Raw genomic sequence first — 18418 nt, 5'->3', positions numbered from 1 at the left:
TTTAGAGCGAATCGGTACCTTGGCCTATCGTCTCGCCTTGCCGCCAAGTTTGTCACATGTGCACAATGTCTTCCACGTCTCGATGCTAAGGAAGTACGAGCCGGACCCGACACATGTGGAAAGGCCCGTCGGGATCGAGGACAGAAAGGAGCAAGTACTAAGGAACATGACGATCCCGCTGGTCAAGGTAATATGGGAACATCATGGTACCGAGGGAGCCACGTGGGAAGCGGAGGAAGCGATGAGACGTCGCACTCCCCATTTGTTTGAATAGGTGACTTGGATAGTAAATTTCGAGGATGAAATTTTTGTAACGGGGGAAGAGTTGTGACATCCCAAATTTCGACCCGATTCGTAACTAATGAATGAATGAATATCCGACGATGTATTCCAGTTATATCTCGCCCTGAACCGATCACTCATGGGTTGACTAACCGAAGGGGAGAGGCGACCGGGGAGGTACGACGTAGACCAAGGAAACTCGCGTGAGAAATGGCACTTAGACCCTAGGAATTGTCGAGGAAAAGTTTTGGGACCGTTAAGGACTGGTCTAAGAACGATTAAGGAACATATGGCTAGTGTTGTACGATTGGGTCGCGGGTGGTTCCGCTCGCTAATGTACAATTTGCCAAAATCTCCTTAAATCGAGCTATGACGATCGGGATAATCGGAACTAGCGACGAACCCTCGCATTCCCGGGACAATCGAGGTCGCCAAATCTCGAGTATTCTAAATAGTGATGAGAATCACGAGGCTACTACGCGTACGTGCCTAATAAGCCGCCCGTTAGTTCGAGATAAATTGAAATCAAGATCGGCGGTATTCGAAAGTGAAATTGGAATTGGTTCGGGGATCGAATTTGGAGAGGTCCAACGAATAAATTTTTGGACATCGTCTCATCGAAGATTTGGACCTTGGAATACCCCTTTAAAATTTGGTTAACCCTTAATCTCGATCGATTTAGGGCCTAATTACTTGGAGTAAGGTTAATCGCATTTAGGGAATATTAATCCCCCATGTTAGTCGAAATTCTAGAAGCCACCAAAATCCCATGTGCTCTTAGATATCAAGATAGGGCAAACCCTTGAACCCATGGACACAACTTGATGGACTAGGGGACAATACCCTTGATTGACTAGAATAGTTGTCACGCCCCGTGTCCTTCCGGCGCGCCAACATCCCTCATCTTACGCTTATTTCTCCGAGGATCAACACGGCGATAAACTTAACGTAATGCGATATGCACATGCGGAAGCGATACAACACCCAAACAATAAAACTCAACATAATGACTTAAGAAACCGGAGATTCAATAATATAAAAGCATAACATCCATACATAGAATAACATAGCAATACATCAAAGAGTTCGGGAGAGGGGTCAGTTACTTCAAAAGGGGACGACCCAACTAGAAACTACACCTAGTCTATAGGTGCCCAAAAGACCCACAATCACCTAAACCTAAAGGTCGGGTCCACCGCCATCCGACGGATCCTCCGCCTCGAGCTCTAACTCGGAATCCGGTGGCTCGTTGAACTCGTCCATCAATGCCTGCTCGGACTCGGTGGGCTCCTCCGACTCTACATCGCCATCTACAACCTCTACTGCTTGAGCCTCCTCTATCGGCTCCGGGTCGGACTTCATTGGTTCTTCGGCGTCCTCCTCCTCCATCGATTTGGTGTCCGGGTTCTCGACTTCTCCATTCCAGGGCAAGCACTCGGTAGGGTCCAACTCCATGGGGTCTCCTTGCTCGTCCTCGTCGTAGGGCACGCCATAAATTTGAAGGGGTCCACCCATTCCTTCTTCTGCTCCCTTAGTCCAGGCCAAAAAGGTAGACTCTTCCCAAGCTCCACCTCCTACGTCTATCCACACCGTGCTAAGGTTCCTATAGTACACCCTACCATCACCTAATACATATTTCGTCACTATACGATCGATCCGTCTCGGTATCCCAAAAAGCGGCGGCGGCATCTTCAGGGTCGGTGGTCTAAAAAGTGGGTCCCACGAAGGGGTGAGATGAAAATCCCAAGAAGGTGGATCTAAGCCGACCCTAGGGTATAGTACCTCCGAGCTAATCAAACCAAGATAAATAACCCAGCACACACAAACAACCCAAATCAATATGAAATCAATTCAAAACCGACGACACACACTCTCTTAATCCCGCTAGTCAAACTTCTATACTATGGCACTTTAAACTTCGGGCATTACCGCAATTCGATCACACGTGGTATCAACATCAAGTAGTCCATTTTCGGGCCCGCGTGTCAACGCTTCGGGCTCATAACACATCCTCTCAAACATCTAGCCCGCGTAACCACGCATCGGGCTTAAAATAGGCACTTTCATAATCTGGCCCGCGTAATAACGCATCGGGCTTAAAATATATTCTCGGTATGTATATATATATGTGTGCACACCGGGGTCTCAGACGCTTAGGAATACGCCCCATTAAGTCTCGGTCTCGGACAATCGGACGAATACGGCATCACTATGGCCTCAGACGACTTGATTAAATACGACCTTTATATCTCCTCGGTCTCGGACAATCAGACGAATACGGCATCACTATGGGCTCAGACGACTTGATTGAATAAGACCATTTATGTCATAGTATAATATAATCGACTATAAACCCCGCGTTTAACACATCGGGGTAACAATACTCATAATTCACAACCAGAGGCTTTCATTAATAAATTTTATGATCGAGAATAACTAATAAGGCCCAATAGCACAACGTTCAATCGCGCTACCTAACACATGGTTCGCGCATCACAAATTTAGCCGATTCTCACCTTGACACTTTTAAAGGTTTGCATATCAATTTAGAACACTATGACACACCCACAATGCACCAATTCCATTCGGCCCCATCTAAGCCACATAACATCTCATTTTGCTCCAATCAAGTTCCCACCGATCCGGTACATACTCCAACATGTAACCTCACATTTCACTCACATGGCCAAACATATCATGGTCCCAACTCAGCAATTTTCCCTAATTTGCACAACAATTTCGGCAACAACAAACGAGATCACAACGTGCAACAACTCACATCCAATTCACGCCTAAGGCCAAATCTATCATGCTCAACTGATAACCCTCATCTTAGACCATCATTTAACACCCAAATCAACCAAGAACATGCTCATTTATCAACCCAATTTTCGGATCAATAGCAGGTCAGAATTTCCAGAACCGGCCTCCCCATTATCACGCCCAAACAGCCCATAAATCCTCCTAATCCATAAACTACCAAGCTCCTTAGTAACCCATAGTCCTAAGGGAGGATTAGAGCCACTTACAAGTCCTTTTTGGCGAAGAAACTCCGGCGGATGAGCGGCGACTTCGCGTGACCAGATTTGAACCCAAGCTGTCCCCTTTGGTTCAAACAAGAGAGCAACACTTTTAGTCCATGAAATCCTCCCAAAATCCACCAATGAACCTCACTTAAACTACCCTAGATGATTGTGGCAAGATTTTAGCTCCTTACCTTCAAATGAGGAGCAAAACCGGCGAGCAACCTTTCCCGAACCTTGCTGCACCGGTGTCCAAAGAGGGGGAGAAGGGCGGTTCGTTGGTGGCGGCGGCGGCTCACGGCCTCTAGGGGAAGGTGAGGTTGTGGAGGTGGTGGTTGCAGTGCCTTGGGGTCGCCGGAGATGGGGTTTGCCGAGAGGGAGTGAGAGGGAGAGATGAGAGTGAGTTTGGGGAGTGAGTGAAAATGAGAGTGAGGGAATGAGAGGGAAGGTAGCTTCAGCCCATAAGAGAAGAGAGAGTGAGTGATTTGAAGTGACCCAATTTCAATCAAGAGTGACTAGTGAGTGGGGTGGGTGAAGGACATGAATAGTAGAGGTAGGTAGTGGGATTTTTGGGGAAAATGGGGTTTTTGGGGTTTTAAATGGGCTTCGGGAATTGAACTTCAAGAACACTTTTCCCTCTTCATTTTTTTGATATAACTTGGCTGAAGTGATGGGATGATGAAGTGGCCAAAATTTTTCTTCGCGGTTTCTCAAGATGCTGAACAAAATCCGGGACCGGGTGCACTTCTCGCTTCGCGATTTGATCTCCACTTTTTCGACTCATACTGCGATATAAAATCCTTATTAACTCCGGTGAGGCGACGTCCAATTTATTTGCAATGGAATTCTCAAATACCCGGCCTCCGATTTCGAAGTTCACTTCGCGCAAAAAAATTAGCCGATCGCGATTTCGGTGCATCTCGGATCGACGGGCGGCTCTCAAGAGCTACGTGTATCGACCCGTGATTTTTCTCACGTTTAAGAATTATTCGGACCACGGCGATCCTGGTTGTCATGTAATCGCGAGGGAAACTATCGGTCCCTAGCGGGACGCGATCGTCGAGAATCGGTTCGGGGTTATCCGCAAATCATGCTATGGCATAGCGGAACCACCCGCGGTCCATTTGCACGACGCTAGCAGATTGTTACGATACTAATCCTAGATCGACCTACATGGTCTAGAACGTACCCTCGCGATCCTTATGGTCGGGATACTAGTCCGCGGCCGAGTTCTTTAGTCCGCGTACTATCCTATTTAGCCATTCCCCTTCGGTCGATCGTCTCTAGAGTGATCAATTCCGAGTGAGATTACTGAAACGCATCAATGCTCATTTTATTCATAAACTTCGAAATGGGGTCGGAATTCAGAATGTCACAATAGTCCTCTTGAATGACAACCCTTGATTGACTAGAATAGTCCTCTTGATTGACAACCTTCCATCACTATTCACACTACTATTCCCTACTATTCATGTCATAAACCTAACCCACCATCTCTTCTTCCTTGGAAATTGGAGAAACCACTCCCTCTCTTTCCCCATCTCCCTCTCCTTCCCTTAGCCATTTTTGAGCTCTTCTTCCACTCTCTCCCCATATACTTGACCGAACACCTCCATTTCTCTCTCTCTCATTTTTGTTCTCTCATTCACACTCACAAGCTCATCCCCTCTCTCTCGGCTCTCTCTTCTTCGGCGTGCAAGGAGGAACACCATCGCCGCCCCTTCCTCTTTCCTTTACGGCCGTGAACCACCGGAGCTCCACGTCGGCGGACCACCGCCATCTCTCTCCCTTGGACGCCGGAACAGTAGCTGGTTAGAAAAAGGGGCTGCCTTGTTCGGTTCCTTCGACTTTCAAAGAGGTAAATGTCTTGGATTTGACCATAGATTATGGAGGAACGAAGGAGGATGATTATACGTGAATTTTGTGAGAGTTTCATGGACTAAAGTTGGTGTTTTCTTGCTTAAATCGAATGGGACATCTTTGGACAGATTCTGGTCGCGCACGGTGGAGGCTTGATCGCCTATTTTTTCTTCGCCAAAAGGGACTCGTAAGTGGTTCTAATCTTTCCTTAGGCTTGCAAGTACTAAAGAGCATGTTAGATGGTTAGTTTGGGCCTAATAAAGGCTGATTGTGCGAGATTGGGGGAGAAACCGGTTCTGATTTGGAGTGCTCGGTTAAGACCCGAAATTTTGGTGAGTGAAATGAGCTTGTTTCTATGTTAGTTTGGCGGTAGAAGAGGGGTCTAAAGTGGTGGTTATGGGTTGTGCATGTGGGATTCTTGTTTGGATGTGTTTGGGCTCGAAATGACTTGTTTTGTGGAGATGTGGGTAATGGCCGAATTTAATGAGGGACAAGGGCGAAATTGCTGAGTTGGGATCCTAGGTAGTCCAATGAACATGTGGGATGTGGTATTGAACGTCAAAAATGCGACGGGAAAAATTAGACTCAATTCGGACTAAATGGACTCTCATGTGATTTGCTTGAACCAAGTGGAGTTTCTATACATTCCGGTATGCCATGACCATTCTAATGGTATGTGTGGTCCTTGGATATGTCATTACGTTGTTTATTTTGTCTGGACTGTTTTTATCGTTCCGCTTGCTTTGCATCTCGCATACATTACGTTCGTTGTGGATCCCGGTGAGTTGCGAGTCCTCTAGTGACCTTGCGGGATGCTGGTCGACCCGTCGGGCACGGGACGTGACAACTAAGCTAAACGACGCCGCATCCACTAATATATGGACGGCTGCGATTAAACCCGCAGCACGATCCGGGCCGTTCATTCCCTCATATGCCTAAACGACGACGCATTCATGCCTTATAATGCAAACGACGCCACATCAACTATCACTATGGACGGCTACGATTGATCCCGGATTCCATCTAGACCGTTCGTTCCTATTAACCCTAAACGACGACGCTTCTTCAAGCAAAAACGGCACCGTTTCACCTGTTTTCGAAATTTTATCTAATATACTAATATCTAAAAAAAATACAAAAGTCGGATCCAACGGCCCGGAATTAAACTAATCGAATTATCCTAGCCGTTCGATCGGATCCGACTCAGCCTATTCGCGCCAACGACTAGGCCGAGTCGTGGTGAGTTGGACCAAACGGCACACGACACACGGACGCCGACCTGTTGACCGTGCCACGTCGGCTCGGTCGTCTTCAACCTCGCGACAGCTCAATGGACGGTCAGAATTGCTCCGGCGAGATCCAACGGTGAGATCTCGCCGGATCGGCGCAAAATCACCGCCGATCGACTAGATTTAACCTATATATTTACATATCTCAGAATCAAAACATTTCATTCATAAAATCACGAGAATCAGATCATATACGATCGCGGCATCTAGAACTTCAATCAAGCAATGTAGAGCATAATAACCAAATCTGAGCTTCAGGCACGCGTAAATCGGGTCAAGAACACTTACCTCGGGCTCCGATTGAGCCTGCAATGGCTGGATTTGCCCGGTCGAAGTCCGACCGGACAGAAGGAGGTTGAAGGTTCGACTCGTATAGTTTAGGCAAAATCAAAGCGAGAAAGCAATGCGACCGTGGTCAGAGAGGTTTTAGGATGAAAACGCACACGCTAATTTCAATGATCGTGCGGGTGTAAGTGTGATGCCATGATCGTGCGGTGAGGTGAGAGGAAGTTCAACTCACCTGTTTTGAAGACGTCGAGCCGATCTAGCGGTTGCGATCGCTTCTCCTCAGCTCAGGTGAACTTCCGGCGACGATCCGCTGCTTTGATTTGGCTTGGATCGCTTGGGATGAAGTCTTGAAGCTACGGCCTGAAACTCTGTCAATGGCGTCGCCCGGGAGTATCTCTCTCTACTTCTCTCTCTTTCTCTCTCTATTCCGTTCGTGAGCGAGCCAAATGAACCTCTCTTGGATCGAGAACCTTCTTGGCTATTTATACCCAATCTTTGAAATTTCGCGCGAGAGGGCAAGCTTCGCCGGGCCTGTTCACGTGCGTTAGCACGTGCCTTTTGGTCACCGGACGGTGACGGAGTTGGTTAGAACTCCGTCCACGTCCGTTTGGCCTTCCGTCGAACCAAAATACGCGCGAATTGAGTTCTGGCTTGCATACGTTGACTTTCCCACGCAGCCGCGACTTTGATCGGCTCGCCGGAGCTTCTTCGGCGGCCATTGATCTTGATATCATGCTCAATTGATGCATATTATCCTGGGGAACAAAACGCCCGAGTTAATTGCTTCGATTATCATCAATTGGCTTGTCAATTTGATCTTTGAATCTCGGCCAAACACTGTTCATGCGTGCAGATGCCTTGAGGAAGAAGACGATACTGTTTGGACCGGTTCGACCGGTCGGACCGGCGGGCAGACCGGTCCGAACCGGTTCAGACAATGAATTTCTCACAATTTTCAAAATTAAACAAAATTGGCTGGGAATTTTTGTAATTAAACTTCAAAATTGAACTCGGGGGCCTGAATATTATCTAAAAAAGTGGTTTTGGCCAAAAGTTCTCATCAATTTGCACAAAAGCCCCAAATTTTTCAAAATTGCCAATTTGGGGAAAACCCCAATTGGATGTCAATTCGACCAAATTGGACTATGAGACCTATGCCAATTGATTTGAAATGTATGAAAACATAGGGGGACAGTCCAATCTTATCATGATAGTCCCTCAATTAAAAGTAATTTCAAAAATTGGCCAATTGAGGGACTAAATTGCAAATAATTTGGGGATTTTGTGCATTTCGTGCAATTTAGTGTGCAATTGATCAAATTGAAGTTCAAAGGGACTGCAATTGAATGTTTAGACCTAAAATGTGCAAAAATTGCAAATAAAAAGACTCAATTGGTATTTTTTATGCAAATTCTACCCTAGGCGTTGTGAAGAAACACCTAAAATTGAACTCAATTTTCAAATTTTCTTGAGGTCAATATTAAAAGGGGATTAAAAGAAAAACATTGGACATTTTTGTGTATTTTTGTGACCTCGAAAAGTATTTTTTATGAATTTCCAAGTATTTTCCTATTTTCCGAAAATATTAAAAAATGTGAAAAATATGAAAAATTATTTTTTTGTTCCAAGTTGGTTCCTTAAGCTTGGCCAACGCTTCCAATGTTGATTTTTTTTAATTTTTTTTGATTTTTTGTGAATTTTTAGTGAATTTTGGAAAATAAAACTAAAGGAAAACTAACTAAAAATTCGAGTGTCAACACTCTTTTGACTTTATTGTACTAGACTTGTGAATTTTGTAAGTGGACAAATTTGGACTTGTAAAAGCGACTTTTTACCCCGATTGCGCTTAAACGATCCTAATCAATTACATGCCATCTTTGGGTGAGATTAGGTCCATAACTACCCTATTTGGCTTATTTGGGTCAAGTGGGAGTAGTTGACCCTCATGTTACCAAAAGATGACATGGAATTTGGTTAGCACATTTGCATCACATTTCATGCATATGCATATTAAATCCGTGGTAATTGACTTTAGGATCATCATTTTTGCATTCTTTTTAGATCATGGGGAATGGAGACATCAAGATCATTCCGGTACCACGCAAAGAACTCTCTCTATATGGTGGGATCGCCTCGACATTGTCAACAAGGCCTACGTCGAAGGACGTTTGGGACGACTAGTAGACCCGATCAAAGTGGAGTATCAACCGTCCCTCATTCAAGCGCTAGCCAAAGCATGGGACGCGCGCACAATGACCTTTAACTTCCAAGGCTTGGAATTGACTCCTACGCTCGAGGAGTATACCGCTATCATCGGGGCTAAATTTGATGACTATGTAGCTCAACCCTCTTTGGACATGGACTCCACTCATTCTCTATCAAGTTTTCTCCGTCTTAAAACTTCCGAGATAGAAAAAGTTTATAAGTCCAATTCCGGCAAATTTACATTCTCATTCCTTTTTGATAATTATTCCTCTTTACCCACCGAAACCGGTCATAAATCGGGAAAGGTGTTCATTTTGGCCTTCTTTGCATTCGTCTTATTCCCAACCTCTAGAACCACTTTTGATCCCTCTATTGTCCATATAGCCGGACAAGCATGTTGTCGCTGGGATTATTCGTACATGATTCTAGCTGAGACCTTTCTTTCCCTAAATCGTTCCAAAACTTCGAAAAAGGCCGTTTTCCAAGCATCTAGTGGACTACTACATATGTGGTTCACTTCTCATATAAAGACATTCCAACTCCGAGTAGGATGTTACGAGATTAATGAGCACGTTCACCCTCTTAGATCCTTCCTCAAGTGTCAATCCCTTGTACCCAAATACTCATTCAAAAAGTGGGTTGAGCTATTGGACAATTTGAAACTCGAGCATATTAGATGGCGTCTGACTTGGCTTAAGATCGTGGAGGCTCGCATTATGGGTGTGGAAGATAGCCCTATTCCCTTATTGGGATGTACTTGGTCTGTGGCATATTATCCCATTCGTGTGGTAAAGCAATTTAGAGTTTTGCAAGAAGTGCCACCGGATGTTTGTCCCGGGATCTTCTCATTCGACATAACACGAGGAAAGCTTACAAAAGAAGCAAAGAAGTTATATCGGGCTCGGGTTAAGCTTATTCTTCACGCTTTGAAGAACTCCCCGTTACAACAAGTTGAATGGCCGGATTATTTGGACGACGAGATGAACATTCATAGAGCCTCCAAGGAATATATCCAGAAGTTTAAGGAGTATCGCCAATCAATGGTCGAGCCATATGTGCCCGAATGCGTATCTCCTTGGATTGAAGAGGTGGAATCCTACGAGCCAGAGTACATAGTACCATACATACCGGGAGTAGAGCCGTATATTCCCGAAGATCCGGAGCAATGGATGTCAGAAGAAGGAGAGGACCCATACTTGTGGGATTCCGATGGATCAGAAGAGCAAGAGGAGTGGAAGCGTCCCCGACTCGGATAGATCTATTCCCCCATTTAGATTTTACATATTTGTTGTCTTTTGAACACTTTTGAACATTTTGTTTTGTAATAAATACATATTATTCCTTTTATGAGCATTTCATGCATACATATAGAAAAGTCGGTTACCACGGATCTGCGTCTCCAAATCCTTTAATATTTTCCATACTGATTTGATATTCTGAAAACAGGTGAGTGATAAACACGAGGACTCCTAGCAAGACGCGCAAATTAAGAATGGAGCGGGAAGAACTCGCACCTCGTGTGGGCAATCTGGAGAACCAAATGAATATGATCGCCACAATGGTGGCAGAGATGAAGGCGATGATGATTGCAAGCCGGGGTAGATACCCCGTTGATCCTAATTCCCAAGCCCCTACGAGCTCCTACGATGGAGCAAATGCTAATCCGGCACTTGCCGCTAATCCCACTCCGAATCCGGAGCGACCGCCTAAGGATCCTCCTGTTGTGATAGATCTGGAAAAGAAGGAAAAGCAAGTCCTCAAAATGGAAGAGGAGATTAAAAGGCTTGCTAAGATCGAAGAATGTTTGGCGAGTCAAGGGTATGAACTTTCAAGGTTCGATAAGGTAGCACCGTTTGAGAAGATAGAAGTTCCCGCCGACTACAAGGAACCAGACTTTGTGAGGAAATATAATGGGACTGGATGTCCCAAGGCGCACCTAAAGTATTATTTGCGCCGAATGTCGCAATTCTAGGACAATGTTCCGTTCTTGGTTAACACCTTCCAGGAAAGCCTATCCCGGGCGGCCCCGACGCGGTTTATTGAATTGGAGCTAGAGAGGCTCGCCGATTGGGACAAGCTGGCAGACGAGTTTCTTTGGCAATACAAGTTTAACACTTTGACCGCCCTTACTAGAGAAGACCTTCCGAGAACCGTAAAGGGAAAGAGTGAGGCCATTCGCGCCTACGCTCGCAGATGGAAAGCATTGGGCGTGCGGGTAAAACCGCCCGTCCCCGAAGAGGAACCGATAGATCTTTTCCTCAAGGCACTTCCCTTCGAGTATTTCGACAAGCTGAACACCTCGGGGTGTCGGACGTTTGCGCACCCGATCAAGGTGGCAGAACGCCACGAGTGGGCGCTAAGAGAGAAGAAGATACCCGAAACACCCTTCACACGACAATACCTTTTGAGAAGGGATAATAGGGAGCAAATCGGAGAAGTAGCCTTTGTCCCTAACCCGCCAAAGCCTAAAAATTTCTCGCCTTCAACCCCTACCCAAGGAACATCCTCTTGGACCGCTTCCAAACCACCGGAATTTAGAAGAAAGCTATTGACACCCGATTTTTAATTAATTTTCCTTTAGTATTATTTTCCAAAATTTACTAAAAATTCACAAAAAAAATCAAAAAAATTAAAAAAATCAACATTGGAAGCCTTGGCCATGCATAAGGAACCAATTTGGAACAAAAAATAATTTTTCATATTTTTTACATATTTTTAATATTTTTGAAAAATAGGAAAATACTTGAAAATTCATGAAAAATACTTTTCGAGGTCACAAAAATATACAAAAATGTCCAATTTTTTTTTTTTTAATTCCCTTTTCATATTGACCTCAAGAAAAATTGAAAATTGCATTCAATTTTAGGTGTTTCTTCATAATGCCTAAAGTTGAATTTGCATAAAAAATACCAATTGAGTGTTTTTATTTGCAATTTTTGCACATTTTAGGTCTAGACATTCAATTACAGTCCCTTTGAACTTCAATTTTATCAATTGCATCCTCAATTGCGCAAATTGCACGAATTTAGCAAAATCCCCAAAATTCTTTGCAATTTAGTCCCTCAATTTGCCAATTTTTGAAATTACTTTTAATTGAGGGGCTATCATGATAAAATTGGACTGTTCCCCTATGTTTTCATACATTTAGAATCAATTGGCATAGGTCTCACGATCCAATTTAATCAAATTGACACCCAATTGAACTTTTCCCCAATTTGGGCAAATTAAAAAATTTGGGGCTTTTGTGCAAATTGACAAGAACTTTTGGGCAAAACCACATTTCTAGATAATATCCAGGGCCCTAAGTCCAATTTTGAAGAATAATTGCAAAAATTCCCTACCAATTTGGATTAATTTCGAAAATTGTGCAAAGAGTATCGTCTGAACCGGTTCGAACCGGCCGAACCGGTGCGGAATAGTCCTTCTTCTTCCTCGCACGAGCACTTCATTTTGCAGAATTGAAGACGAACTTTGGCGATCAAATTGGACGTCAATTCGTGCCTAATTGATCCAATTGACTTAGGGCTTCTGTGGTGCGGGTCATATCCCGTCGATCGCCGCCGCCGGCGTAGTTAATCATCGCCGGAGATGGTTGGAATTAGCGATCAAAGCTCCGGCAAGGTAAAAAGTCAACATTATGCAACCGTGAGCAATTCGTGCTCGTTTCAACTCGATGACGGACCAAACGGACGGGGACGGAATCCTAACGATTCCGTCACCGTCCGGCGACCAAAATCCGTGCGATTCGCACGTGAACCAGCCTTGGCCAGCTCACACCCGACGCGCGCGTAATTTCAAAATGGGGTATAAAAGGATAGGAAGATTCGAGAGCAAAGGAGGAGGCTCATTCGGTTCGCGAGCATCTTAGAAAACTAGAGAGAGAGAGAGAAAGAGAGAAGGAGCTCACCTTCTCGCCCGTGCGATCGAAGGTTCGAGTTCAAACCGTGAAGTCTTCGCCCAATCGATCCGGAGCAAATCAGAGCCGGCAACCAAGTTCAGAAGCTCACCGGAGCCGAGAAGAAGCGATCGCAACCGCTAGATCAGCTCGGCACCTTCAAAATCGGTGAGTTGATCTCCAAAGCTTCACTCTGTGCATCCATGGTAACGCAAGTTCACGAGCATGATTAATGCAATTGCCGTGTGCGTTTTGGTCTCCGAATGTCGCCGATCACCCCTGTGTATCCTTTTTACTTCGATTTTGCATAAAACCCGCCAATCGAGTCCTCGAAATCCAACCTCCACAGCCGATCAACGTCGAACCTTGCCTAGGCGATTCTAGGCCAAACCAGGTCGATCCGACCTGCGGGTAAGTGTTCCTAACTTGATCTTAATGTGTTTGAAGCTTGAATCGCACCGAAATGCTCAATATCGCTCGATTGAGGTCCGAGATGTCGCAATCGTATATAGCTTGATTCTCATGATTCAACCGATAGAATTCTTTGATTTTGAGATATATTGATCCGGGAGTTTAGGCGAGTCGACGGGTCTTGGTTTGAGGTTGATCGGCCGAGGTTTCACCGTCGGATCTCGCCGGGAAGCCTCGGCCGTCCGTTTCGTGTCGTCACCGCGAAGAAGACGAGTCTACGTGGCAAGTCAACGGGTCGGCGAGCTTAGGTGTCACTCGGTGACGAGTCCCGCTAATCGCCGACTCGGCTCGGCCGTTGGCGCGGACGAGCCGAGTCAGATCTCATCCGACGGCCCAGATTATTAGTTGAGTTTGATCCGTGGCCGTCGGATCTGATTTTTATTTTTATAGTTATTAGTAAATTAGTTAGAAAATACGAAAAATCAAAAACTGTGTCGTTTAGTGCGAGCAATGCGATGTCGTTTAGGTGTTAGATAGGACGAACGGCCCGGATTAGCTCTGGGATAGATCGTGGCCGTTCAAGGTTTTGATCAATGTGACGTCGTTTAAGGCTAGAAGGCGGATTCGACGTCGTTCTATACATAGGCGATACGAACGGTCTAGATTAGAGTTAAGTCTAAATCGTGGCCGTTTATTTGTAGAGCAATGCGGCGTCGTTTTGATAGAAATAGTTCAACGGTTCAGATTAGACTTTGGTTTAGATCGTGACCGTCCGCTCGTTTGGTAAATGCGGTGTCGTTTTTGTGAAGGTGGTCAAGACGTCGTCGTTCTCGTTAGGGCGCGAGCCGACGGCCGAGATCAAATCTGGAATTGATCTCGGCCGTCCATTATTTTCTTTTATATTTTCGGATATTACAAATTTCGTTTAGAAAATACAAAAATAAATAGATAAATAGATACGGTGCCGTTTTAGGTGTCGTGGGGTGAGTCCGAGGCGGTCGGACTGGGTTGACCGGGTTGACCGGGTTGACCCGGTCCAAAATATTAATAAAAAATAAAAAAAAATAAAAAGAAATTTCCAAAAAATCCAAAAAATTGTAAAAATACTTAGAAAATTCATAAAAATTCCCAGATTTTCCCAAAAAATTTCTAAAAAATTTGTAGATCGATTTGGGACTCATAAAGTCTGGATAGAGAATTTTGAGACTTCGAGGGTCGATTTGTGTCGATCCGGAAAATTTCCAACATTTTTAGAAAATAAATAAAAAATTCAAAAAAATTAGAAAAATTAGAAAAATTCCATAAAATCACAAAAAATGGGAAATGGCCACATTCAACTGGCCCGACCCCAATTTTGTGATTTTCGGGTCCCGAATTCCAAAAATGACCATTCTACCCTTCCGGGCCTTCCGCCCTAAATTTTCCCGAATCATCCGCCGGAACTAAAATTCGATATTTTTTGTGAATCGATAGAATCCTCGTAGGCTCGTTTGCTTGATTTGTTTGACCGATTTGACATTGATTGTTTTGATTGTGCATTTTAATTTTTGATTGTGATTGTTAGGATAGAAAATCCCCATCCGCATGTACACTTAGAACTTTTAGAGCCTACCTCACCTGATATTGCATCTGCATGAACTCGTAGGTTAGAAAATCACTCAACATCGGTAACCGAAAGGGCGTCAATGTGAATTTTGGCGTAACCAAGTCCCCGGACCCAAAAATCTCTGGTTTTCGCGGAACCGAACGGTTTCTCCCGACCGCTCGGTAAGGTTTTCCGATCGTACCTTCCGATAAACGGATCGGTGGCGACTCCAATTGCATGTACACATTTGCACATGCCACCCGACCACACTAAGGTCGATATCGATATTTGATAAATTTTACCCGACATCGCGATTCGAGTAATGGGTCTTGGGAGAGACCCGCGATCCTAAAAGATCCCGCCGGAAGCTTCCTCGGACTTCCGGGAGTCGATCGAGCCAGCTCATTCAACCTGAGATCTCCAAAAACGGTGAGTAGACTTCTCGATCATCCTACTGTGTGTCCATGGCAACTCGCCTTCGCGAGTGTAATCCTATCAATTAGTGTGTGCGTTTTTGTCCTCTCACATCACTGATCACAATCGCATTTGTTCCTTGCATCGATCTCACCCGAAAACCCGAGTTGAACCTCAAAATCATCGCGGTGCGGTCGGACTTCGGCCGGACAAATCTGGCGACTCCGGGCTCGATCGGAGCCCGAGGTAAGTATTTCTATCTTGATTTGTACATGCTTGAAGTTTGGATTTGATTGTTATGATCTGGTTTGTATGTTTGAACTTGGCAATGCTATGATCGTGCGAGTTCGATTTGTGGTGATTACATTGCATGAAATCACGTGATTCCGAGATATGTTAATCTAGAGGTCGAAAGGAGTCGATCGCCGTTGGTTTGAGACTTTTCCGGCGAGATCTCACCGTTGGATCTCGCCGGAGAGCTCTCGGCCGTCTGTTTGTTGTCGTCGCAAGGTAGGAGATGAAGGTGACGTGGCCGGTCAGCGTGGTCAAAGTCCGACGTGTTGAGCTCTCATAGGTCCGGCTCGCGCTGAGTCGCCTTGGCCGTTGGCGCGGTTGAGCGGACTCGGCCTTGATCCAACGGCTGAGATAATTAGGGAAATTTGATTCTCAGCCGTTCGATCGTCTTTTTATATTTTCTGAAATTTCGTTTATTAGGTAGAAAAATAGAAAATGCAGAAACGGTGTCGTTTGTTGTAGATGTTGCGACGTCGTTTTAGGTAGATCAGAAATGAACGGTTAGGATCAGACCTAGGATTAATCATGGCCGTTCGGTGTCTTATTCAATGCGTCGTCGTTTCGTGTAAGATGGCGGAAGCGTCGTCGTTTAGTAGTATAGGCGAATCAACGGCTCAGATCGAGCCATATATTAGATCTCGGTCGTCCGTTTGAAGAGTGATGCGGCGTCGTTTAGTTTAATAGGCTTCGACGGTTGAGATGAAGTCTTGAGATTTAATCCTGGCCGCCCATTTGATGTTAAGAAGCGACGTCGTTTTAATGAGATAGAGCCAACGGTCCGGATGGATTTCAGAATAGATCTTGGCCGTCTGTTTCTTTTAAGTATATTCAGATATTAGGATTTAATATTGGAAAATACAAAAATAAATAGGATAAATACGTATACGGTACCGTAGAGGGTCCGAGCGGATCTGTGGGCGGTAGGACCGGGTTGACCGGCCGTTGACCGGGTTGACCCGGTCCGGTCTATTAATAAAAAAAATAATAAAAAATAAAAAGAATTTTCCAAAAATCCAAAAAAAATTGCAAAAATACTTAGAAAATTCATAAAAATTTCCAGATTTTCACAAAAAATTTCTAAAAATTTGTAGATCGATTCGGGACTCATAAAGTCTGGATCGAAAATTTTGAGACTTCGAGGGTCGATTAATTTCGATCCGGAAAATTTCTAATATTTTTAGAAAATAAATAAAAAATTCAAAAAAATAGAAAAAATTAGAAAAATTCCATAAAATCACAAAAAATGGGAAATGGCCACATTCAACTGGCCCAACCCCAATTTTGTGATTTTCGGGTCCCGACCCCCAAAAATGACCATTCTACCCTTTTGGGCCTTCCGCCCTAAATTTTCACCAAATCATCCCGAAACCCGAATTTGATTTTTGTGTGGGCCGATAGGGCCATTTTAGACATGTCAAACCTTGATTGATTGATTGATTGTGATGGTTTTGATTGCACATTAAATTTTTTCTGATTGTGATTGTTAGGATAGAAAATTCCCATCTGCATGAATACTTAGAATTGTTAGGGCCTACCTCACCCGATATCGCATCTGCATGAAATCCTAGGTTAGAAAAACACTCGACATCGGTAACCGAAAGGACGTCAATTCGAATCTTGGCGTAACCAAGTCCCCGGACCCAAAAATCTCTAGTTTTCGCTAAACCGAACGGTTTCTCCCAACCGCTCGGTAAGGTTTTCCGATCGTACCTTCCAATAAATCGATCGGTGGCGACTCCATATTGCATGTACACCTCGCACATGCCACCCGACCACACAAGGTCAATTTCGATATTTGATAAATTTTACCCGATATCGCGATTCGAGTAATGGGTCTTGGGAGGGACCCGCGATCCCATAAAAAATATATATATAAAAAATGGATCGGCTCGTTAACCCTACTCGCCCTGTAGGGATTTATCGAACAAACTTCCGCCGATGGAGGGTCGCGACACTATAAAACGGCCACCTTGGTGTCCATGGCGTCCGCGGTCTCCACAACACTTGTTTCGACCTCGGCCTCGACTCGTGTTAGTCTTCACTATTCCATTATAACCCGGACCAACCTTGTGGTCATTTGAACTCAAATTCAAAGGGTTACGGATTCCCTAACCTTGTTTCCCTAATCCGGTGCCCGGAATAAATCCATTCGAGAGTAGCACTTTTCCCGCCATAGTCGCAGGTCTTGAAAGTTCTAGTGTAGCCATTTTTGCATCCGGCGATACATGCATGACGTATACAATGTCGAAGGTATGATAACTCAGCTCCTCTTCCTTTGAAGGCTCGACGTACGGAACCATCCCTTTTAAAGCGGCTCGATGTCCCGTCTCGCCATGGACGGTGATCGGTTGGCCGTTGACCACGAATTTTAACTTTTGATGCGGGGAGGAAGGTACCGCTCCGGACACATGAATCCATGGTCTTCCCGGGAGCAAAGTGAAGGCGCTAGGAATGTCCAGTACTTGGAACGGTATAGAAAAAGTTACCGGTCCAATGTCAATGTCCAGCTCGATCTCTCCTACAACATTTTTAGAGACTCCGTCAAATGACCGGATAGTGGCCTTGGATGTCTTCACGAAATCTTCATTGATCCCCAAGCTTCTCAAAGTGCTCGGAGGACATAGGTTAAAAGTAGAGCCATTATCAATCAGAATGTGAGGAACCTCCTTTCCATGGCACTTCACGGCGATGTAGAGAGCTCTATTATGTACACGCCCCTCTTTTGGGAAATCCTCATCCGAGAAGGATATCCGGTCTTTCAAAAGGATAGCACCTACGAAGTCCCCAAGTTGAACTTCGTTAATTGTTTCCGGAACATGCACTTCATCCAGCACCTTCAAAAGGGCATTCTTGTGTTTTTCAGAATTCTTGA

The sequence above is a fragment of the Rhodamnia argentea genome, chromosome 3, assembly GCF_020921035.1.
Source record: "Rhodamnia argentea isolate NSW1041297 chromosome 3, ASM2092103v1, whole genome shotgun sequence".
In the NCBI taxonomy this organism is placed as follows: Eukaryota; Viridiplantae; Streptophyta; class Magnoliopsida; order Myrtales; family Myrtaceae; genus Rhodamnia; species Rhodamnia argentea.
The sequence above is the reverse complement of the archived record's forward strand: the minus strand, read 5'-3'. Positions refer to the sequence as shown.